We start from the raw sequence: 25,332 nt of genomic DNA, 5'->3' as shown, positions 1-25,332 counted from the left end.
TTAATAGTGATAATTATTAAAGCTAGGAGATCACCATTTTATTTTTTCTAGTTTTGAAAATTCTTAAGTTAAAAAATAAACAATTTGTTGTAAAAGAAACAGGCTGAGCAGAAATCAGAAGGCTATACAATAGGTGCATGAAAAGATGCTCAACATCATTAATCGTTAGAGAAATACAACATGGATGGGCTTGGAGTGTGTTATGCTAAGTGAAATAAGCCAAAGACAAATACTGTGTGGTATCATTTAGATGTGGAATTGAAAATATACAACTGACTCATGAATATAACAAAACAGAAGCAGACTCATAGATATAGAGAACAAATGAGAGGTTACCAGTGGGGGTAGGCAGTATAGGGGGAGGGGATTAAGAGCTACAAGCAAATATAAAATCAGCTACAAGCATATACTGTGCAACAACTATATTTTATAACTTTAAAAACTGTGACTCACCATACTGTACGCCTGTAAATCAACTAAACTTCAATTTAAAAAATCAGAGGGCTATAGTCACTAAAGAGCACTTAGTTTAAAAGTATGGTTTAAATGAGGGAAAAAAAGGTCCATCAAACTATTAATAATCCTAAGCCCACTCATATAACTGAAACAAAGGGTAAAAATCAGACAAAATAAGTTAGAATCTCAGAATAGTGGAGCTGAATGCACTATGTCCATTTCACAGGCTCTAAGAGATGAGATATGAAAAACAGAAAGCTCTTTTAAGCCAAACACATTCCCTTCAATTAGAATGAGTATAGATGCCAAAAGCTGAATATTATACCAAACCAAACCAGACTCATGTTCTCCTCCGCAAAAGTGCTACTTAACAGCTCCTTAAAGAAATCAAGGAGAAGCTTAAACAATATTGAAATGTCAAACATCTCCCTCACATGTTAAAATCACTGTTCAACTTTTAAAAAATGTTATGAAAATGGTCAATTTGACTCTGTAATGAATGTTTTAACAAAAAACATTTTATCTCACTTTACAAGGTAGAATGAAACATGATATACAGCTGAAAAATACCAGATAGGCACTCAACAGGGTGGCAACCCACTCCACTATTTTTGCCTGGAGAATTCCATGGACAGAGCATCCTGGTAGGCTACAGTCTGTGGGGTCGTAGAGAGTCGGATATGACTGAGTGACTAACACTTTTCACTTAACAGGAAAGGAAAGCAGATAACTAATAAAAAGAGGCCCAAACCAATCAGTAACAAGGAAATGTAAATCAAACCACAGTGAGATACTATTTCACAGTCACCAGAGTAGCAAAAATTATAAATCTGACAATATCAAGTGCTGTGATCAGAGTGATCAGAACAATTAAACACCGCTGGTGGGAGGGCAGCTTGGTCCATCTACTTCGGCAGAGTTGGCTTTACAAAGCAAAGCTGGAGAATGCACGTTCCCTGTGGCAGAGTCTACAAACAGACCTTAGATCAGCAGTTCTCTAAGTACAGTCTGGGACTCAGGGGATCCTTTTTGGAGGTATGTGAGGTCAAAACTATTTTCAAAATAGTTCGAAGATGTTGTTTCCTATTTCACTCTCATTCTCACTTAACTATGAAAGTGTCTTCACTAGTATGTGATACTGTAACAAATTTGAATGCAGAAGCAGATTCAAGAAACCAGTTTTCATAAAGTCAGTAAAGAGTTGTGATAAAAATGTAAAACGATGCCATATTTTTCATTAATCCTTTTTGTTTCAGAAGCTGTAGTTTTCCTTTCAGAAAAATTTTAATTTTTAGTTTACTATTTTATTGTAAAATTATTGTTATTTTAATAAATTGATAAATAAACATTTCTATTTTAATTTGTAAATATTAATAGCTATAACCCACCAGAAGACATGCCTTTAGCATGAATATTTGTACCCCCATAAAAAAATCCGATCAAACAAAAAAGTGGTTACTACCACAAATATCTATCAACATACATGCACCCACAGTAATACAATGGAACACTACATACACATCAATGGAAATGAATGAATTACAGATATACACAACAGTAAGAAAAGAGAATACAGTTAATACGATTCCACGTACATAAAGCTCAGAACACACAACTCTAAACAATACACTGTTCAGGGAGACAAATACTCAAGCAAATGACAGAAAGAATTCTGTACTGAGGGTAGCAGTTACCTCTGACGGGGACGGAAAAGGATGCGACAGAGAAGAACACACAAGGAACTCCGAATGATTAAATTCTTTTTCTTAAATCTGGGTGTTTGTTGTAAAATGATCGATACAGTATATCTTTTCTAAATATTCTTATATATCTATATTCAGTAGAATACTCAATATTCAATACGAATAACTAGAGATCACTCTGGTTCAAGACCTGGGAAAAGATGAAGCAGATCTAAATGCTAAAAATGGGGCCAAGAGGTCTGGATGCATTCATTCACTACATGTTTCTTAAGCATCCACCAGGCACTACTATTCTTAAGGGATTTTTCAAGGGAAACAAAATACACAGAATTCCCTCCCTTACGCGGCTCACAGGAAGAGAAGCTGGACTTCCACTTCACAGGAGAATGGAGAAGCTGCAGCAGATCGGCACTCCTGCCAAGAACAATGGGAAGAGCTGGCTGGGACACAGGAATGGTCTGTTTTAAAGTAGTAGAGAGCATCCAGAGGGGCCACAAGAAGAGAATCTTGAGAAGGGAGTTGACTTTTGCAGTAAATTACAGATTCTGAATATGGGCAGGAGGCAGAGAATCTGGGCTTTGTGTCAGACACCAGCAAAATGGAGGCTTCAAATCTTTAAAACTGCCTGGTTTTCTCTAAGGATGTTTGCCGAATACTGAGGGTGAGTGAGGCAGTCAAGAGCTAAGCAGAAATCTCCTGAAAAGCAGTTTTGTTACATAAAGAATGTGAGCTCTACAGGGAAAAGGGTTCTGAGAACACATAAGTGTTTCTGGAAAACCCTGGAGGGCTTGGGAGAACCAGAAGTTAGTAAATCTGAGCCTCAGCAGAGTTGCAAATTCAACTTCCATCTAGTACAGTTGCTGATTGGGTTAAGGTCATCAGCCCAGCAGAGGGAAAAGGGATCCTGTCTGGAGAAGAGTATCATCACCTGGAGCTCCTACAATTACTTTCGTATGCAAAGCCTGACGTTACTAGATGTGGTGAAAGATAGGACCACACACCCCTGGAAACTAACAGCGGGGTAAAAACAGGCTGACAGAGACCCAGAGATGATCCAGATGTTAAGTGGCAGCTGAAAAACACCTAAAAATAACAATAATTAATCTGGTTTTAAAAAATCAGGAGAAAGGTAGGAAAAGGGAGATGAAAAGATGGAGAATTTTACCATAGGACTGAAGACCTATGCATAAGCTCCTATACAGAGACTTGTGAGTTACGTATCTCCTCCAATCATGAGACTTGTATATTCAATAGCTTGGGAAAGTCCCTTAGTCGTGTCCAACTCTGCGACTCCATGGACTGTATATTCAGCTGCTTACTGGCTGGCAGTTCCCCTTTGAAGTATCAATAGCATCTCAAACTCAACATGTTCAAAAACCAAACTCTCCTCAGTAAACTTCCTCCCTTCCACTGTTCACAGTCCATTCTATAAAGCAAATAAGAAATCCAGGAGTGACCTACATTAGCTCTCCCTCCCCTGCTTTCACAACCCAACCATTACCAAGTGCTGTCGACAATGCCTCCATAGGGTTCTCAAATCCATTTCTTCCCACTGTCACCAACACCAACCAAGTCTAAGACACCACAACCTACTTCTGCAACAGCCTCCTAACCAAGCTACCTACACTCTTGCTTCCCTTCAACTTCTTTACCTTGTGGTTACAGAGATCTTTTGATTATATCTGGTGTCCCTCAGCTTCAACTAATATGTCTCCCAACCAGGCCAGTGGTGCTAGTGGTTAAGAACCCGCCTGCCAGTGGAGGAGATGCAGGAGACTTGGGTTTGATCCCTGGGTTGGAAAGATCCCCTGGAGAAGGGAATGGCTACCTACTCCAGTATTCTTCCCTAGAAAATCCCATGGACAAAGGAGCCTGGCGAATTACAGTCCTTGAGGGAGCAGAGAGTCAGACATGACTAAGCAACTGAGCATAACCAGATTCAGTGAGGACACTGCCAATGCTATTTGAGCTCACCATAGCAATCCAAGCGCCTGCCTCCAATGTGGGAGACCCGGGTTCAATCCCTGGTTCGGGAAGATCCCCTGGAGAAAGAAATGGCAATCCACTCCAGTATTCTTGCCTGGAGAAGCCCATGGACGGAGAAGCCTAGTAGGTTACAGTCCACGGGGTCGCAAAGAGTCGGACATGACTGAGCGACTTCACCTCACCTCACCTCACCTAGCAATCCAGGCACCTAACAGAGTGTCCAGCACATAGCCCTGGACATACTGTTGAATGAGTGAACATACTTTCTAGAGTTCTGCCCTTGAAAACTGAGTGGGAATTTCTGTACCGACTACTTGATCATTCACAGACCCAATTCACCAAGGAGTGTCAATTTCAGGGAAGCAAAAAATAAAAAAGTATAAGTAAAGTCTCTTAGTGGCTGACTTTAGAATAAAGAATACAATAACTGGTTTTAGATTAAACCAGCTCTAGACTGCCGTGTTTAGTAGCTCAGTGTGTCCAAATCTGCAACCCCAAGGATCGTAGCCTGCCAGCCCCTCTGTCCATGGGGATTCTCCAGATAAGAATACTGGAGTGGGTTGCCATGCCCTCCCTCCAGGGGTTCTTCCCAATCCAGGGATCGAACCCCAGTCTCCCATACTGCAGGCGTATTCTTTACCATCTGAGCCTCCAGGGAAGCCCATGAATACTGGAGTGGATAACCTATCCCTTCTCCAGGGGATTTTCCCAACCCAGGAATTGAACCGGGGTCTCCTGCATTGCAGGTAGATTCTTTACTAGCTGAGCTACCAGGGAAGCCCAGTTCTAGATTAAAGCTGCCAGAATCAGACAGAGAAGTATCTTTGTGTGGACCATCTTTCCAATTCTCTTAGGTATATATGACCACTGGAACTGCTGGGTCATATGGTAAATTTATGTTCAGCTTCTTAAGAAACTGCCAAAGTATTTCCCCAAGTGGTTGTGCCATTATGCATTCCCACCAGCAGTGTCTGAGGTTCCTGTTTTCTCAACAACCTCACAAACATTCATTACTGCCTACCTTTTTGATTATGGCCATTTTCGAGAGTATGAAGTGGTATCTCATTATGGTTTTAATTTGCATTTCCTTAATGACTAATTTATGTTTCCCCAATGACTAATGTGCTTATAATGATGAGTATCTTTTCACGTACTTATTTACCATATCTTTAGTGAAACGTCTATTCAGATATTTTGCCCATTTAAAAATTGATTGTCTGTCTTAAGTTAGGCAGGAGAAACATCAACAACCACAAATATGCAGATGATACCACTCAAATGGCAGAAAGTAAAGAGGAAGTAAAGAACCTCTTGATGAAGGTGAAGGAGGAGAGTGAAAAAGCTGGCTTAAAACTAAATATTAAAAACTAAGATCACGGCATCCGGCCCCATCATTTCAAGGCAAATAGAAGGAAAAACGGTGGAAGCAGTGACAGATTTCCTCTTCTTGAGCTCTAAAATCACTGCAGGAAAGCCTGGAAACCCACTCCAGTATTCTTGCCTGGAAAATCTCATGGACAGAGGAGCCTAAGGGCTACAGTCCATGGGGTCACAAAGAGTCAGACACAACTGAGCAATTGAGCACAGACAGTGTGTTGAAAAGCAGACACATTACTTTGCCAACAAAGGTAAGTATAGTCAAGGCTATGGTCTTTCCAGTGGCCACACACAGTTGTGAGAGCTGGACTGTAAAGAAGGCAGAGCATCAAAGGATTGATACCTTCGAACTGTGGTGCTGCAGAAGACTTCTAAGAGTCCTCTGGACTGCAAGGAGATCAAACTAGTCAATCCTAAAAGGAAATCAACCCTGAATTGGAAGGACTGATGCTGAAGCTCCAATACTTTGGTCATCTGACACGAACAGCTGACTCGTTGGAAAAGACCCTGATACTGGGAAAGATTGAGGGCTGAAGGAGAAGAGGGCGTCAGAGGATGAGATGGCTGGATGGCATCAGTGATGCAATGGCCATAAACTTGGGCAAACTTCAGCAGATGGTGAGGGACAGGGAGGCCTGGCATGCCGTAGTCCATGGGGCTGCGAAGAGTCGGACACGACTGGGCAACTGAACAACAAGTTTTTAATATATTCTGAATAAGTCTTTTCTCTGACAGTGGACTTTTAATCACAATAAAAGAATTCAGAAGAGACTTGAAAATATCTTCTATGTGCTGAAGAGAAAACAACTTTGAATTCAGAACTATATGCACATATAAAAAACATTTTAGAATGAGAATTAATTAAAACATTTTCTGATAACAAAACCTGAGTTTACTACCAAAAGACCCTCCTATATGTATATTACTTTTATCTACCGCTATGTAACAATACAAATGGCTTTAAATGACACATGTTTATTATCTCACAGTTTCTATGTGTTAGAAACTCAGCAGCAGCTGAGCTGGGTAGTCCTAGCTCTGGGTCTCTCAGGAGGCTGCAGTTGGGATGTTGGCCAAGGTGCAATCTTCCTGACCAGCCTCTGCTTTCTTTCCAGGTGGCTCGTTCACAAGTATTGGCTGATGGTGACAACTGGCCTTGGTTCCTCTCCCAGGGCTGACTGATAACCTCAGGACATGGCAGCTAAGCTGGCTTCTTCACAGAGCGAGCAGGTCCAAGAAAAAGCAAGGCAATGGTGCCATGTATTTTATGACTTAGCCTCAGAAGTCACGCTCCATCATTTTGGTGACATCCTAATGGTTATACAGGTTGGCCCTGTTCAGTGTGGGAGGGATACTAAGAGTGTGAATCCCTGACAGGGTGAATCACTGGGCACCTTGGAGGCTGGCTTGAACCTCAGTATACCTTCTTAAGGACATACTATACAAACAAGAAAATGGTACTAGAAGATCAAGGTCAAGGACAGAAATAGAAATGATGAACAAAGAAAACAGCAAAAAATGTGGATAATTTAAACAAACTGCTAATATGAGACGAGAATGACTATGTGTAATTCACCAATGGTAAATACAACATGAATGGTAAGAGGGACTGCCTGAAGTCAGAGCATGTTTTTAAGGTCCCTGAATTGTTTCAGAGGAAAATGGAAACTAACTAACGTTAAACTCCTAAGTGTACACTTTCATATTTTGAGAGTAATCACCAAGAAACTGAAAACTGAAAGTCTGAGAGTCTCTAGGACAGCAAGATCAAACCAGTCAATCCTAAAGGAAATTAACCCTAAATATGCATTGGAAGGACTGATGCTGAAGCTGAAGCTCCAATACTTTGGCCACTTGATGCTGACTCACTGGAAAAGACTCTGATGCTGGGAAAGACTGAGGGCAGGAGGAGAAGGGGGTGATAAAGGATGAGATGGTTGGATGGCATCATCAATTCAATGGATATGAGTTTGAGGAAATTCCAGGAGACAGTGAAGGACGGGGAAGCCTGGTGCGCTGTAGGGTCCATGGGGTCACAAAGAGGCAGACATGACTAAGTGACTGAACAACAACAAATCTTTCAAATTGCTAGTTTAAATGGATTGTGAGAAAAAAAGAATCAATTTATCCAGTTCAAAAGGAAACAGGAAATGGGTTTCACAAAGGAAATACAGGGAAAAAGAAATCATAATAGAAATCAGAAATACTCAGAACCAAACATCAACTGAAACATTATATATCAACTTTGTTATTGCTACTAAAGAGGTTCTTAGAGGAAATTTTATCTTCTTGTTGCTTTTCAGAGGAAACAAAGTGGTTATATTAGATAAGAAATGCCAAAATTAATGAAGTAAGCAGCCAGTAAGAGGTTAAAAAAAAACCAAACCCCCCCAAAAAAACTCAACCCAAATCAACCAACCGAACAAAACACTAGTGAAACAAACCAAATATATCTAAAAGTAAGAAAATGATAAAGCAAATTTCATAAAATAGAAAATAAACATATATGACCTAATAGACTAATAAAATTCATAAACCAGATTTATTTTTTAACAGGACATACTCCAGACAAAGCAGAGATTTATGAGTATGCCACAAACCACTTCATGCAAATAAAGCTGAAAACTTAGATGAAAAGGGCAGATCCCTAAAAAATATAACATACCAGAAATGACTAAGGAAGCTAGAGAAAAGCTGAATGGCTATGTAAACACTAAAGACATTGAGCAGTGATTTTAACTCTTCTGAAAAAGAAAACACCAGGTCCAGATAATTTTTAGAGGCAAATTCTATCAGCTATTCAAGGGAGAGATAATATTCATCTGCACGCATTCTTCCAGAGGATCAAAAACAGAGAACACTTTCCAATCTATTTCATAAAATTTACATATCGTTAATACCCAAGAAAGAAAAATTATTTGTAAAGCAGTATTAGCTGAGGTAGTACAGAATTTGTGACAGAACAGAGAGATAGACAAATGTAATGTACCAGAGTGCCCAGAAACAATCACAATTATACAGAAATTTGACAGAAGAAAAAGACAGCATTTCATTAACTGGGAAAAGAAAACACTATGAAACAAACAAACAAAAAACCAGATCCACACCTCACACCATGTATAAAAATAATCTCCACGTGGATTAAATACTTCAATGTGAAGTGCAAAATTGTAAGAGAAATATGCGAGAGTATCTTTCAAACTCTGAAGGATGGATTTCTCAAAAAAGACACTGAAAAACATCCAGAAATTCCATTATAGTAAAATTAGGAATTTCTGTTCATCAGGAGATACCACAGAGTGAAAACACAAATCATGAACTTGGAGAAAATATTTGAGACTCATAATACTGACAAAGGACCTAGAATATAAAGAACTCCTGTAGTTCACGATGAAAAACCCTGACAAATCAACAGCAACGTGGGCAAAAGACATGAACAGATGTTTCATGTTTCCAGAAGAGGAAACAGTGATGGCTAATAAATACACAGAAATATGCTCACCCTCATTATGAATCAGAGAAATGCAAACTGAAATCAAAATATCATTTTACACCCACAAAACTAGCAACACTCAATGTGGGTGACGATGCAGGGCAACAGGAATTCATACGCCGCCAGTGGGAGTTCCATCACTCAGGAGGCTATCGGGCATCATCTTATGAAGCCAAACATGAGCGAAACCCACGATCCAGCACTTTCCTTCCTTCTGCCCTGTGTACCCGGAGACACGCACAACCATGTGCATAGCACTCACTGGTTATGTGACCTTGTGCGAGCCACTTCATCTTCCTATGCCCCTGTTTCTTCATCTGCAAAACATGGATTGTAATACCAACTCTTGGGCTAGTTGTCAGGATTCATATATATAAAAGCACTAAGAACAGTGCCTGGCCCGTAGTAAGCTCCCTATAAGCTATCTGGGCTTGGGTGGATGGGTGGTGGTACTGTTTACTGAAATGAGGGAGTTAGGGGAAAGTTTTGGGGTGAATAGAAAAGCCAGGACATTGTTAGAGTTTGAGGCAGTTTGAATATCCAAGTAGAAACAGTAAGTAAACAGCTGGCTATGAGTCTTGAGCTCAATGGAAAGCTTAGACTAGAGATATGGATTTAGGAGGCATGGCATAAAGAAGACATACAAAGCAATGGGAACGGGTGAGATCTTCAGGAGGAAGATTCAAATAAGAAAGAAGGCCAAGGGACTTCCCTGGCAGTCCAGTGGCTAAGAGCCACGGGTTCAGTGGTTCAGCGCTCACTGCAGCGGGCTTGAACTCGATCTCTACCAGGAAACTAGGATCCCGCATGCCCCGTAGCAAATAAACAAATGAAAGAATGAATGCAAGCTCTATATGAGATTAAAAGAAAAGAAAAAAGAAGGCCAAGGATAGAATCCTGGGTATTCTGATGCATGAAAGTCTGGCAGAGAAGGAAGGTCCAGTAAAGGGGTCGGCGAAGCTGCCAGTGAGGGAGGAAAAGGATGCACCTGCATGAGCCTAGGGAAGAAAGCGCTTAAGAAACTGTCCAACGCTGCCGAGAAGCAGAGTAAGCCGAGGAGAGAAAACCGATCACTGCGTTTAGCAAAACGAAGAATCCTGGTGATCCCAATAGGCATTTCAGTGGAGTAGTAAAAACAAAAGCATGACGTACCCTTTCTCATGAGAAATATAAGCAGTTGTAGCTGGAGGGGAGGACAGAGGAGAAAGTTTTGAGCTGGAGAAAGCACCCTGGCACCCGGTCCCCTTCCTGACCAGTGTGTGAGTCTTTAACAATGCACATGTTCTAGCATGCAGCTGCTTGTGAAAAGTGTTGGGGCCGAGTGGCCTCACCTGAGGTTCCCTGTGGCTCTCAGAGTTCCCCTGGGGACAGAGGAAGTAAGTTTCATCTGAGAGTGTGGGGAAGCGAGGTGACTGGAGACTTGAAAAGGAATAAACCAACTGAACAGAAAAGATGTATTTTAAAGTAGCTCTGGTGAGGCTCTAGAATTATATACGAGAAAAATGGCATACCACACGAGTACCCAGAAAGTTTCAATTTCTGTCCTTCCATATCATTATCCCAGGGTCACTGGACTATTTTTAAAATCACAGAGATGAGGAGCTGATCTGAATCTCCTCTGCAATGAGACTTGACTGATAAAGGGAATAACACATGAGAAAGAAGCCTTGAACTCTGGACAGTTCAAAAGAAGCACAGTAACAGCAGGAGGCTGAAACCAGAGATCGATGTTCTCGTCCCCAGTTGTGGAGGCATCGCAGCCACTGGGATGCTGCAGCTTCTCATGATCTGAAGAGCCAGGAAGGGGACACCCAGCTGCTTTCCCAACTCCTTTCCTTTCTCATTCGCCTTCTCTTTCCTGTACTTCCCCTCTCCCGACATCCAGCCTGACAGATTCTTAGAGTGTTTAAACAAACAAAAAACTGTGTAATCTGGATTCAAGATGGCTTTCTCTACCACGAAAACATTTTAAATAGTAGATCATGTTAAGGGCTGAAACAGCTCACCATTTCACCTTCAAATACATGTATGCTAAATACTGTAGACCCAGCTGGCTTCTTTTTTTCCAGAGAAAATAACATTTTTCTTTACTGTCTCTGTCTATCCCACTCCAAGGCAGGGTCCACCTTTGGCTCCAGAAAAAACAGCTGCTCTTATAGGTGAGGTCTGAGGATAATCCTTGGGCATTCTTGATGAAGGGCTTCACAGAGGAGAATCACCATTATCTAAAGGTTTGAAATCACAGGGCTTCAAAGAAGAATACTCCCCATGTTAGAGCTTTCTCTTCACAGAACTTCCACCTTGAAAAGAAAAATGCTGGGATGCAAATGAGCATCTTTCCACTGTTTCCATGCCTCCCCTGTGGGATCACAATACCTGAAGCACACACTTTAAACCTAAGATCAGAATTTAGCTTTACCTCAGAAATGTTATAAAATCAAATTAGCTTGGTCTCATAGTAATAGAGCCCAACATACTGGAGTGTGAAGTCAAGTGGGCCTTAGGAAGCATTACTACAAACAAAGAATTCCAGCTGAAAGTGTGTTAGTCATTCATGTCCAATTCTTCGTGACCCCATGGACTATAAACTGCCAGATTCCTCTACCCATAGAGTTCTCTGGGCAAGAGTACTGGAGTGGGTAGCCACTCCCTTCTCCAGGGGATCTTTCGGACCCACGGATAGAATTCGGGTCTCCTGCACTGCAGGAAGATTCTTTACCATCTGAGCCACCTCCTAAAAGATGATGCTGTTACAGTGCTGCACTCAATATGGAAATTTGGAAAATTTGGGAAACTCAGCAGTGGTCACAGGACTGGAAAAGGTTGGTTTTCACTCCAATCCCAAAGAAGTGCAATGCCAAAGAATGTTCAAACTACTGTACAACTGTGCTCATTTCACATGCTAGCAAGGTTATGCTCAAAGACCTGCAAGCTAGGCTTCAGCAGTATGTGAACCAAGAACTTCCAGATGTACAAGCTGGGTTTAGAAAAGGCAGAGAAACCCGAGATCAAATTGCCAACATTCACTGGATTATGGAGAAAGCAAGGGAATTCCAGAAAAACATCTACTACCGCTTCACTGACCAAACTAAAGCCTTTGACTGTGTGGATCACAACAAACTGTGGAATATTCTTATCCTACCTGAATATCCATCTTACCTGCCTCCTGAGAAACCTGTATGCAGGTCAAGAACCAACAGTTAGAACCAGTCTTGAAATAACGAACTGGTTCCAATTTGGGAAAAAAGTACGACAAGGCTGTATATTGTCACCCTGCTTATTTAACATATGCAGAGCACACCATGTGAAATGCTAGGCTGGATAAATCATAAGCTGGAATCAAGACCGCCGGGGGAAACATCAACAACCTCAGATAGGCAGATACCACTCTAATGGCAGAAAGTGAAGAGGAACTAAAGAGCTTCCTGATAAAGGTGAAAGAGGAGAGTGAAAAAGCTGGCTTAAAACTCAACATTTAAAGAACAAGATCATGGCATCTGGTCCCATCCCTTCATGGCAAATAGATGGGGCAAAAGTAGAAGCAGTGACAGATTTTATTTTATTGGGCTTCAAAATCACTGCGAATGGAGATTGCAGCCATGAAATTAAGACACTTGCTCCTTGGAAGAAAAGCGTGACAAACCTAGGCAGCATATGGAAAAGCAGAGATTATTACTTTGCTGACAAAGGTCCGTCTAGTTAAAGCTTTGGTTTTTCCAGTAGACATGTATGCATATGAAAGTTGGACCATAAAGAAGGCTGAGGGCCAAAGAACTGATGCTTTTGAATTGTGGTGCTGGAGAAGATTCTTGAGAGTCCCTTGGACTGCAAGATCAAACCATTCAATCCTAAAGGAAATTAACCCTGAATATTCTCTGGAAGAACTGATGCTGAAGCTAAAGCTCCAATAGTTTGGCCACCTGATTCAAAGAGCCAATTCATTAGAAAAGACCCTGATGCTGGGAAAGATTGAAGGCAAAAGAGGAAGGGGTCAGCAGAGGATGAGATGGTTAGATAACATCACCAACTCAATGGACAGGAATTTGAGCAAACTCTGGGAGACAGTGGAGGACAGAGTGCTGAAGTCCATGGGCTGCAAAGAGTCAGATACAACTTAAGGACTAAATATCAAGAAATGACAAAGTAATTACAAATGTTGGGTGACAAGAAGACAATCAGGGCCAGACTCTTTCCAACAACTAGTTTCAAAGGAAGAACTGCAATCAATTTTTTAAAACTTCGTTGTATCTTTTTTAGTACTCTCTCACTCTCTAATTCTTCTATGGGCTCCCAATAAAAACAGTGAGAGAGAACAGACTTGTGGTTGCCAAGGGCTGGCAGGGGCAGGCAGACTGGGAGTCTGGGGTCAGCAGATACAAATAATTCCAATAGAGAATGGATAAGCAACAAGGTCTTACTGTACAGCACAGGGAATTATATTCAACACCCTGTGGAAAACAATAGAAAAAGAATATCAGAAAGAATGTATATACACAGCAACAATCATTTCACTATACAGTATAAACTAATGCAACACTGTAAATCAATTATACTTCGATTAAATAAAATTTCTAAAAAGGGATTATTTTATAACGCCTTCAGGATTGTTTATATCTAAAATGGTATCTTTGACTCCTTCCTCTCTAAATTTATTGCCTATAAAATTTTAAGAGTCTTACTCAGCTTTATACAATAGATGCACAAGTCTCAGAAAATGTACTTTTGTGTGTGTGCATAAAATAATTTCACCAGTGACAACCTCAGATATGCCTTATTTTCATCTGTGTTTGTGTTACTTTCCTAGGGCTGACATAAATTACCACAAACTTGGTGACTTAAAACAAAACAACAGAAGTCTGATCTCTCAAAGTTCAGATGCCAAGAAGTCTAGATTCCAGGTGCTGGCGGAGCTGCACCCCCTCTGAAGTCCATGGGAGCACCCGTCCTTAGCCCCACGGCTCCTGGGGGCTGCTGGCAGGCCCTGGCATGCCTTGGCTTGCAGACACACCACCCCAATCTCTGCCTCCTGTCCTCACATAACCTTTTCCTTTGTGTCCATCTCTCCTCTTTCAAATTTCCCTCTACTTTCTAAGGATACCAGAAGATCCTCTCTCCACATCAGGCCACATTCACGGGTACCCAGAGTAGTACACTGACGTATCGTTTCAGGGGCCACCATTCACCCAGTGACACAGGTTAATCTCCATTTGGCTGGGCTCCTAAAATAAAGTATGCTTGCCCTTCACGTCATTTGTCACGTTCTTCCAAGAATCCAACCTGACTTGGGAAAAGCTACTACTGACAGGAAGTCAATAGAGAATCCCTTGATGCTGCGAATGCTCACTTCCTAAGCTATCGATTTTCAATTCAAATAAGGGTTTTTCTGTGGGAAGAAAATGTAGCCTATTGGATCTCCACTTTCATATCTGGTAGAGATTTCAAGTGGGAGTTCATTTACTGTTCTAGTGGAATTGGAATAGGGTCATTTCTATTATCACTATGACCCACACTTTAGATATTCCTGTTTTTCTTTTCTAACTTTTTATTTTTGAAAATTCAGTCACATAGCTTTCAAAGAGGGTGATGTAGTTAAAGACCAAATTAGCCAAGGGAAACAACATGGTTTGGTGACCAGCAACCGATGTGACATGTGGAAGGCTAAGATGACCTGTAATGCTAAGAAAAGCCATTCTCAAGGTCTTTGCTGATGGATGAGCAAGAAAGTAGACACAACTAATGCAATTTGGCACTAATATTGCAACTGATTATGCATTGGTGTTTTCCTAACACATACATATACTCTTTTTTAAACATTCTTTTCCATTATGGTTTATCCCAGGAGACTGGATATAGTTCCCTGTACTAGAGGGTAGGATCATGTTGCTTCCTAATTCTAAATGTAACAGTCTGCAGCTACCAACCCCAAATTCTCAATCCAGCCCTCTCCCGCCCCTCCTCCCCATGGCAATCACAAGTCTGATCTCTACAGACATTCTTATTTTTCTCCCTGAGTTTAAAACCATGGATTTAGTCCCTACCCCCCACTCACCCAGGAAGAAGTGATTTTCCAACGGGGAGAACTAAGATTCCATCTAACTAAGCTATACTCTCCTCTTGGCAAGTGGCAACTACTTTAGCTCCCTTCCTCCACTGTCCTGCCTTTCCTCAGCCATCCTTTACTCCAGGTCATGCAAATCACATGTGTGTGTGTGTGTGTGTGTGTGTGTGTGGTATGAGTGTGAATGTGTGTGAGTGTTTTATGAGTGTGTATATACGGTGTGTGCATGTATACGATATGTCTGTGTGTATATGGTGTGTATGTGTGTGCTTACTGACTCCCCTGTACTTCCTGATTGCCTGCTGCACTACGAGGACTCGTATTCACTTGTATTTTCTATTCAGAGGCTGACAGAATTTCTTTAAATCTTGGCCGTAAACACACACAGGGAAGAATAACAGCAGACACAGCACTTATTCTGCCATGCCCTGTTCTAAATGCTCTACGTATATTAACTTACTCAATCCTTGTTCTATGAACAGTACTATTATCCAGGTTTTACAGATGAGCAAACTGAGAGAGGGGAGGAGAGATGAGTAGATGGTGGGACCAGAATGTGAGCCCGGCAAGTGGGCTCCCGGGTCCGTGGTCTTGGATGCCATGCAAGGCTGCCGGGGAGACAACACGCCAAGATGCCTGGCTAGTCCAGGTGGGGTGGTTACGGGTGAGGATTTAAAGATGCTTTTCCACATATCCTACAGTTCCTATAATGATCATATACTAATTTTATAACCGGAAAATACTCTTTCAAGTAGGAAAAAGTTATCTGTTTGCGAGGGTACAACATAGTAACTAGCAAAGAACACGATGAGCCAGGCACTGCAGTATGTGACTTCCACACACCAATTTTATCCCCAAAACAGTTATAATTTTCCTCTTATACAGAAGAAAACAGATGTGCAGAAAAGTTAAACAGCCTGCCGAAGGTCACACAGCCAGTGGGTAACAGCCAGGATGGTCTGTATTCTAAACTAGGTTACACTGCCTAAATTAGATATAAAACTTTGGTGCTAAATTCCAGTATGACTCGCTGCTTTAGACTGCACAAAATTCGAGAAAATGCTTCACATCCTGTGACCCAAACCAGATAAAGAGACAATTAAAAATCTTCCCTTGCTTCTGTGTCTACTGCTGCTCATTTTTTTCATCCGAAATACTACCTCTCTCCTGACTTCCCACCACTGGGTGAGCTTTTGTGCTTCGCGGAGGTCCACACTGCTTCCACTTCTTAAAGCACACATCATCAGCTTCTTTCCGGAATTACAGTCAACCCACACCCAATGCATCTGAAGGACAAGGATTCTGTCCTACTCTTACTTGAATCTCTCCAATTCCTAGCACAGCAGTCTGCAAGAAAACAGGAAATGTTTGTTTAATTGTAATCTTAACCACTTATCACTCAATGTAAATATATTTAAAGAGAAGATTTTAATGGGAGAAAAAAAATCTGCTTCACCATACTAAGTATTAAAAAACCCATGTGTTTTCATTCTAATAGACACCTTAATTGGACAACACTGGCCCAGATTAGAGGGCATTTAAATTACCCCTTTCTAAACACTGTCACAAATGAGAATATTCTCTCCCTTGCCACCGGGTGAGCTGGGCATGTTGCCAAAACTTTTTCTAGTGAGGTCGTGTAGTTAATTTCTTAATCTGTTAGCATTTTCTTGCATCTTATTAAATGTAAAGAGAATTGGACTTTCTTTGTTTGTGTGAAAGTGGGGTAATCTTTCTATGTCAGCCTCAGAGGGACAGAATCATCATTGAACAACTGCCATCTTTTACCTATCAGATTAGTAAATAACCTAATCCCCTAAAAAGAGAGACAGACAGAAAGACACACATACACATCCCTGTAACAATGTGGGAAAGGCTGGGGGGGAAGTGGGCAATTGTTTGTGCCCACAAATCCATACACGCCTATCTAAGGAGAGCATTTTAGTCATCTCCACCCACTTTGCTGACCCCGATGCTGGGAAAGATTGAGGACAGGAGAAGAAGGGATGAGATGGTTGGATGGCATCACTGACTCAATGGACATGAGTTTGGTCAAACTCTGGGAGACAGGGAAGGACAGGGAAGCCTGGAATGCTGCAGTCCATGGTATTTCAAAGAGTCAGGCATGACTGAGTGACTGAACAACAGCACCCCACTTTGCAAGTACATACATACTCTTTAGGCTCCCCTGGTGGCTCAGAGGGTAAAGAATCTGTCTGCAACACAGGAGACCTGGGGGTTTGATTTCCAGGTCAAGAAGATCTCCTGGAGAAGGGAACAGCTACCCACTCCAGTATTCTTGCTTGGAGAATTCCACAGACAGAGGTGCCTGGCAGTTTACAGTCCATGAGGTCACAAACAGTCAGACACGACTGAGCAACTAACACTTACTTACTTCCTTACTTTATATACTCTTCCACTCAGCATTTCTATTCAGGGATTTATTCTACAGATATATGTTGTTTCTAATAGAAGTAGACTGGAAAACATAAAATTAGCATCAACAGGAGATTAGGTAAACACATCGTGATATATCTCTAGGATGGACAACTATGCAGCTATAAAACCAAATGACAACAGGGACTTCCCTGATGGTCCAGTGTCAGACTCTGCACCTCAGTGCAGGGGGCCCGGGTTTGATCCTTGGTCAGGGAACTAGATTCCATACGCTGCAACCAAAACCCAGGGCAGCCAAATAAATAAATAAATATTTACAAACAAAAGATGACTTTCTCTTTGTACTGATATGATAAGATCTCCAAGATAAACTGTTAAGTAAAAACGGGTACAGAACAGTATATACCTTTTTGACACTTATGGAAAGCAGGAGGGAAATGAATTATACATGTATATTTGCTAGTTTATGGATAAAGTAACTCTGGGAGAATCAACAAACAGTAGTTTCCAGAATGGGGCAGGGATAAAAGCTGGGAAATGCACAGGAAGAGGAATTTTAGAAATCTTATAACAGCTGTCTAGTAGGCACAAACATCAAATGGTCCCGATTAGGAAGAAAAAGGACTCTAATCAAGAAATATCTGCATAAAAGGGGGAACTCCATGCAATAAACAGTATAAGTGAGAGGTCAGAGAAACTTGACGATATCACAAAGGCATTTTACTCTGCTAATAAGAGAAAAAGGAAAGCAATGAGAAATTCTGGGGTACAAACCATAATAATAAAGAAATACTCAAAAAAAAAGAAATAATCCAAACATGAGGCAAAGTACGACATCATCTTAAGTAACTGATAAAATTACTGAAGAAGACGACTTGTGGTCTTTATCCTAGAAGCATTCTCCCTTGAATAAAGAAAATGTAATCTTAGTACTGCAAGTACTTAGAATTGTGGGGCTATAGTCACAATGTTTACAAAATGACAAATGTTATTTATGGTTTTTCAACTTCAAAGTGGGAGGGAAAAAAAACTGACTAAAGGTAATGCCATTAGTGAAAAGCATAATTGAAACATTTAAAGTTATAAATGTTAGCAACAACAAAAAAAAACCCCTGAAAATATATTCAATACTTTCCAAATGCAGGAGGAAGGAAGAAGAAAGAACATAAAGTGCTATACATTAGGTTCTCATATTTCACACTGGAAAGTCAATGGATCTTTTATAATTGAACAAAAAGAGGTAAAAACAAATGTGGAGTCAGGTCCCACGGGAAGAGCCCTCCCCAGCTGAGGGACCAATTCTTAGTTCATCTAAGCCAAGGAAACTAGTCTTATTCCAAGTGGAATAGAGACTAAATGGCAAAAAGAACTGTAAAGAAATCTTAACCTGTAATGAATAACAACCATATTGTTAACTGGGCTTCCCTGGTGGCTCAGATGGTAAAGAATCCGCCTGCAGTGCATGAGACCCAGGTTCAGTCCCTACGTTGGGAAGATCCCCTGGAGAAGGCAACGGCTACCCACTCCAGTATTCTTGCCTGGAGAATTCCATGGACAGAAGGAGCCTGGTGGGCTACAGTCCATGGGGTCGCAAAGAGTCGGACACGACTGAGCGACTTTCACATTCATATTGTTAATGCAGTGTAGGATGAGTAATTATGTTACTATTACTTAAGTTTTTCAGCATAAAATAAATGCAATGAAGGACAAATAAATTTAAAACCTCTGAAAATTTTAACTACAGTTGAAACTACCAATATGAAATCATGATTGCTTTTAAAGGAAACTAAAAGTATTGCTTAGTTCTGGCCATTGAAAGAATCATCTCAGTAGCAGTCATACAGATTTCAGTCTCTCAATATCATTTCTCATTCAAAGCAAAGTAACTGATTCTAAGTATGGGACAGAAAAAGCACAAAATGAGCCAAGAAAATCTTGTCATGCCAAAAGCAAAGAAGGTACCATATCTTCCTTGGTACCGTGGGGTCACAGCCAACGACTTGGAAGCCACCGTGAAAGAGACCACAATAGCCAAAGAGGTGACATCTGGACACCCCAATGAACGACGGTGACAACAGACTGGAAAACATTAAATAAACAGAAAGCCCCGAGTTCACAACACACACCTGACAGCTCTGAAGGCAGCTAGGGAACTAACTTATTCTGAAAACAGGGACGTGGCGGGAAAGAGTCAGGCCTTTTGTCATTTACAGCACAATCGCTAATTTTGCTTCCTCGTGGGTAGACAACAGCTGTCAACTCCTGTAATCACATCCTCAGTAGCCATCACACACCAACATCCAGAGGCAGAAAAGAAGACTTCCTTTCTTAGGTCTCTTTCTTTTAATTTTTATTTGTATCAAAATAGCTCAGATGGTAAAGAATTTACCTGCAATAAAGGAGACCCCGGTTCAATCTCTTGGTCCGGAGGATCCTCTGGAGAAGGGAATGGCAACCCACTCCAGTATTCCTGCCTGGAGAATCCCATGGACAGAGGAGCCTGGTGGGTTACAGCCCGAGGGGTCGCAAGGAGTCACACACGACTGACGGACTAACGCTACTACGACTAACAGGTGTACATTATTTAAAAGAGCAAATGGTGCTACAAGGCTTAATTAACAAAACCATTTCCTCCTTTAATCCCTCTTCACTTTCCAGAGACACTCCCTTTTCAATTCTCCTGGTATTTACTTTCAACTTTCTATTTCTAAAGATAGATACAAGTATTCTATATAAAGCTTATATCTATCTAAGTTTTCCAATTTCAGACATTATCTGCTGAGTCCCTCCTACACGAGATTAAAATTTAGCTCTCTGACACCACACAAAGACACACACATCACCCTTCCTTCATCCCCCACAACAGTTACATGGTGGTATATGAATAAATCAATATTTAGTACTTACATGATTATGACTATTGTTCTGATATTTTATCCTGTTCAGTCATGTGGTATGCTATGACTATATATTTTTTCTTATATAACTTCAACATTTGGAGGAGACTGCTTTTTTCTTTTTTTAAAAATTCTCAAACAGAACTTGTAAGATTCCTCTCAGCATAATCAATCACATGATATACTACACGTAGTCTCTGAGTCCCACTTATCCTAGAAGACACACCTCCTGGAACCTAGGGTCAGTCTGACCTGGGCCAGTTGCAAAGCTGTCATCCTGGGACTTTTCCTCACCAATACCTTGAGGGTTCCCCACATAGCCTGCGTCATACTCCTTTTTCCCCTGAATTCCAGGTCTTTCTCTTTCGTACTTTACTCTCTAGTTTTGAAAGATCACATCCTCTAAGTGTTCTAAGAAAAGGCAGACAGCAAGTGTGTCTTTTGAGACTTTGCATTTCTGAAAATATTTTACTTTCACTCTTGACTGACAGTATGGCTGAGGACAGAATCAGGTTGGAAATACTTCCATCAGGCTTTAGATGGCACTGATTTATTGTGCTTTGCTTTCTAGTGCTGCTGTTAGGCAGCTTGATGCTACCTGTTTTAGACCCTTTTTATATGACCTTTCTCTACAGAAGATTTTAAATCTGCTGTCAACGTCCCCAAATTTCACAATAATGTAGTTTGTTGAGGGTTTTATTCATTCTAAAGACCATGACTTTTGAGAAAATCTTGCATTATTTCTGTAACAATGTCCTGCCCTGTTAGCCAGCTATTGGACTTTCTAGATATTCTTTAATTTTCTAATTTTTTTCTGTCTTATTGTCTCCCTCTTTGACTGTGTTACTTTCCAGATTTCCTCACCTTCAACTTACAATTTCACTTAGTGATAGCTTTAATCCTTGAGAGCATTCCTAAACAGTCTGCTGATACAGCATCCTGTTCTTATTTACTCGATGAAATACCTCTTTGAGGAATTTGATTTTTGAGGAGCAGGCTTTCTTTAAATATCTGGAGATACTTGAGTTCTGGTTAAATTACTGGTTTTTCCAGTAGTCATGTACAGATGTGAGAGTTGGACCATAAAGAAGGCTGAGTGCCAAAGAATTGATGCTTTTGAACTGTGGTGCTAGCAAAGACTCTTGAGAATCCCTCGGACTGCAAGGAGATCAAACTAGTCGATCCCAAAGGAAATCAACCCTGAATATTATTTTAAAGGACTGATGCTGAAGCTCCAATACTTTGGCCACCTGATGTGAAAAGCCAACTCAATGGAAAAATTCTGATGCTGGGAAAGACTGAAGGCAAAAAGGAGAGGAGGGAGGCAGAGGACGAGATGGTTAGATAGCATCACCGACTCAAAGGACATGAATCTGAGCAAAGTCTGGGACACAGTGGAGAACAGAGGAGCCTGGCATGCTGCAGTTCATGGGGTCGCAGAGTGGGACACGACTTAGCAATGGTAAAGAATCCACCCGCAATGCGGGAGACCTGGATTCGATCCTTGGGTTGGGAAGATCCCCTGGAGAAGGGAAGGGCTACCCACTCCAGTATTCTGGCCTAGAGAATTCCATGGACTGTGGGGTCGCAGAGTCGGACATGACTGAGCTACTTTCACTTTACTTTCCCCCAGACTGGACTTTCACACACATATTCTGTTTCAATTTCTCCAGATCCTAAACTTCCCATGTCTGGCAGGAATGGGAAAGCAGTAGCGACCTGAAAGGGTGGGATGGGGATCTGGGTGCTAACTGCTATGTTTCAGACTTTCAACCAGTATTTCTGTTTTCACCCCAAAGTATATCCCACAGTCAGAGTTTCCTAAAACTTATTGTAGAACATTGTCTAGTTGTGGTTGAAAACTGGCTTGCTTCTCATTAGCCTCCCTCCATTGTAAATACTCAGAGCAAAGACACTGAAACCTAAGTCCCTTATCACCTATGCAGTTACTTTTCAGTTTTCGTAATTTTATAAGTAAAATTCTGGCCCACTGTTACCTACTCTGCCTTTCTCTTCATCCTCATAGTTTACACCTTAAAAAAAAATCCTTTATTGTCCTTTCAGTGGGGTAAGGGGAAGAGTAGATATGATCTATCCCATTTCACTGTCATCTCTAAAAGTCACTCCCATGATACTTCTGTTCATCTGCCACTGGCCAGAACCGAGTCATGTGCACCCTCCTAAGTAGTTGGGGAAGTAAAATCATCAAGATGAAGCTGAATTATCTGAACTTGGGATATGATCAGTCTTCCTAGAAGAACATGACCACAAGGGGGAACCTGATATCCGAACAAAACAGAGGTTCCAAAAAAGAGAATAAACAGCCTGCAGCAGCAGCATCACGTTGAGGAACGGTGACTAGCCTTCTCTGAATAGTGGGAAGGTTTTTTCAAGGCCAACTTTTATTGGGGGATATAATTTATACACAATAAACATAAAGCTTACATACAATAAACACAGTGTAACCACCACCGCAATCAAGATAAAGAACATCTCCATCACTCCTAAAAGTTTCTTTGTGCCTTTTTGCAATCAGTACCCCTCCCTCCTCCAGGCCCCAGGCAACCACTGATCTGCCTCCTTGTTACTATATACTGGTTTCATCTTCCAGATTTTTATATAAGTAGAATCATACAATATGCACCTCTTCACTACTGGTTTTCTTCTTGTGGTGTGTTATCAGCAGTTCCTTTGTATTGCTGAGTAATATTTCATTGTGCTGCTGTACCGTAATTTGCTTATCCCTTCACCTGTTGATGGACACACGGATTGTTTCCAGTCTCTGGCTTTGATGACTTAAGCTGCTATAAATATTTAAAGAGACGTCTCCGTGTGTACTTTCGTATTCCTTTCTCTAAGGTAAAACTCTAGGAATGGAATTACTGGGTCCTATGGTAAGTGCGTGTGTGTGTGTGTGTGTGTGTGTGTGTGTGTATGTGTGTATGTGTTCAGTCGCTTCACTCATGTCCGACTCTTTGCAATCCCATGGAATCCCCCCACCAGACCCCCCCACCCCCGAATTACTTGGTCCTATGGTAAGTGTGTGTGTGTGTGTGTGTGTGTTCAGTCGCTTCACTCATGTCCGACTCTTTGCAATCCCATGGAGTCCCCCCACCCGACACCCCCACCCCCGGCTCCTCTGTCCATGGGATTTTCCTGGCAAGAATACTGGAGTGGGTTGCCATGCCCTCCTCCAAGGGATCTTCTCAGCCCAGGGATCGAACCCAGTTCTCCTGCATTGCAGGCAGATTCTTTACTGCTGAGCCCCTGGGGAAGCTCCCCAAGGTAAGTATATGTTTAACATTCAAAGAAACTGGCAGCTATTTTCCAAACTAGCTGCTCTAGTTTATGTTCTCAACAGAACAGCACCAAAGTTCAGCTGGCCCCACAGACCTGCCAGCACTTGGTATTATTGGTCTTTTAAATTTTAACTGTGCTAGTGGGTGTACATGGTAATTCACTGTGGCTGTAAACTGGTTTTCCCTGATGACTAATAACGGAAGATATTAACTCCTGGCCATTAGTGTATCTTATTTTGTAGAGTACTCATTCACATCTTTTTGCCCATTTAAAAAATGGAATTAACACCTTGCCATTGAATCATAAGACCTCTTTATCATCCTTGTCAGAGACACAGATTACATCCATTTTCTCCCATACCGTGGCCTGCCTTTTCTTAACTGTACTCTCAAACAGCAACATTTTAAATTTCGATAAAATCCACTTTAGCACTCATGTATTTTATGGTCTGTGCTTTTTGCATTGTATTTAGAAAATCTTTTCATACCCCAAAGTCACAAATATTTTCTCTTATTTTTCTTTCAGAAGCTTTATAGTTTTAACTCTTACTTTTAGGCCCCTGATAAACTCTGAGTTATTTTTTGCATAGGATATTAAAGTAAGGGCTAGTGTTCATCTTCTTCCATACAGAAATTCAGTTGGTCCTGCACCATTTTTTGAAAAGACTTTCCTTTTCCCATTGAATTGCCTTGACACTGCTGCTGAAAATCAGCTGTCTATGTGCTTGGATCTGCATGTGTGTGGGTTTGTTTCTGGACTATTCTGTCTCATTTATTCATATATCTGTTCTTTTTGTATCACCATAACTTTACGGTACTACAAGCAAGTCAAATTCTCTCATTTTGTGGTTCTTTTAAAAACTGTTTTTTAAAACAGCCTATTCTAGTTCTCTTGCATTTCTACGCACATTTTAGAATGGACTTGTCAATTTCAGCAACAAAAATAAAGCAGAAAACTTTACTGAAATTTTATTAAATCTATAGATCATTTTTTAAGTTAGGCTGAGCCAGGTTGTGGCATGTGGGATCTTTAGTTGCAGCATGTGAACCCTCAGTTGTAGCCTGTTGGGTCTAGCTCCATTTCTTTGCCGAAACTTCTCTATCTGTTCATTTATTTTTCCTTTAATTCTGATCATATTTTGCTGTAACACTTTGGTCATTTGTATAACAGCTGCTTTGAAGTCTTGGTCTAAAAAATCCAACGTGTGTAACCTCTAAGACACTCAGAATCAGTTTCTATTGAGGGTTTTTTTTCCTTAGTATGAGTTACACTTTCCTGTTTATATGTCTAGTAATTGCAGGTTGAAAACTAGACATTGTATATAAGGTGTTGTGGCAACTTTGAACTCTGCTGTGTCCTTCTAAGGACTTTTTTTTTTTCTAACTGTAGTAGGCAGTTAACTTGCCTAGATTCAAACTACAAGTTGGTCTTTCCTGAGTATGCAGCAGCTGATACGTTCGTTCAGTTCTTACAGCTTCTAGCTATGACTTTTTTAGACTGGCTCCCGGGGGCTCCCCTGCACCTGTGTAATTTGGCAGATAGCCAAAGATCTGGGATGCTTATACTCAGATTAAGGGCTCTCACTTTCTGGGATTTTTGTTTTTATAGTTTCCCTCTAATTTTCCAGCTGTTCTGCCAGTCTCAAGGTCTGTCTTCTGACACTCC

At 41.0% G+C, this 25,332-nt stretch overlaps 1 protein-coding gene across 1 annotated transcript in view; it reads right to left on the bottom strand.

Annotated features, from left to right (window-relative positions):
* The window catches only part of PACS1 (phosphofurin acidic cluster sorting protein 1), a 144,102-nt gene that overhangs the window by 48,506 nt on the left and 70,264 nt on the right, over positions 1–25,332 (bottom strand). The window lies entirely within an intron of this gene.

Source organism: Ovis canadensis, chromosome 21 (assembly GCF_042477335.2).
Source record: "Ovis canadensis isolate MfBH-ARS-UI-01 breed Bighorn chromosome 21, ARS-UI_OviCan_v2, whole genome shotgun sequence".
NCBI classification, from domain to species: domain Eukaryota; kingdom Metazoa; phylum Chordata; class Mammalia; order Artiodactyla; family Bovidae; genus Ovis; species Ovis canadensis.
Note: the sequence above shows the minus strand (reverse complement) of the source record. Positions and strands in the feature narration are given on the sequence as shown.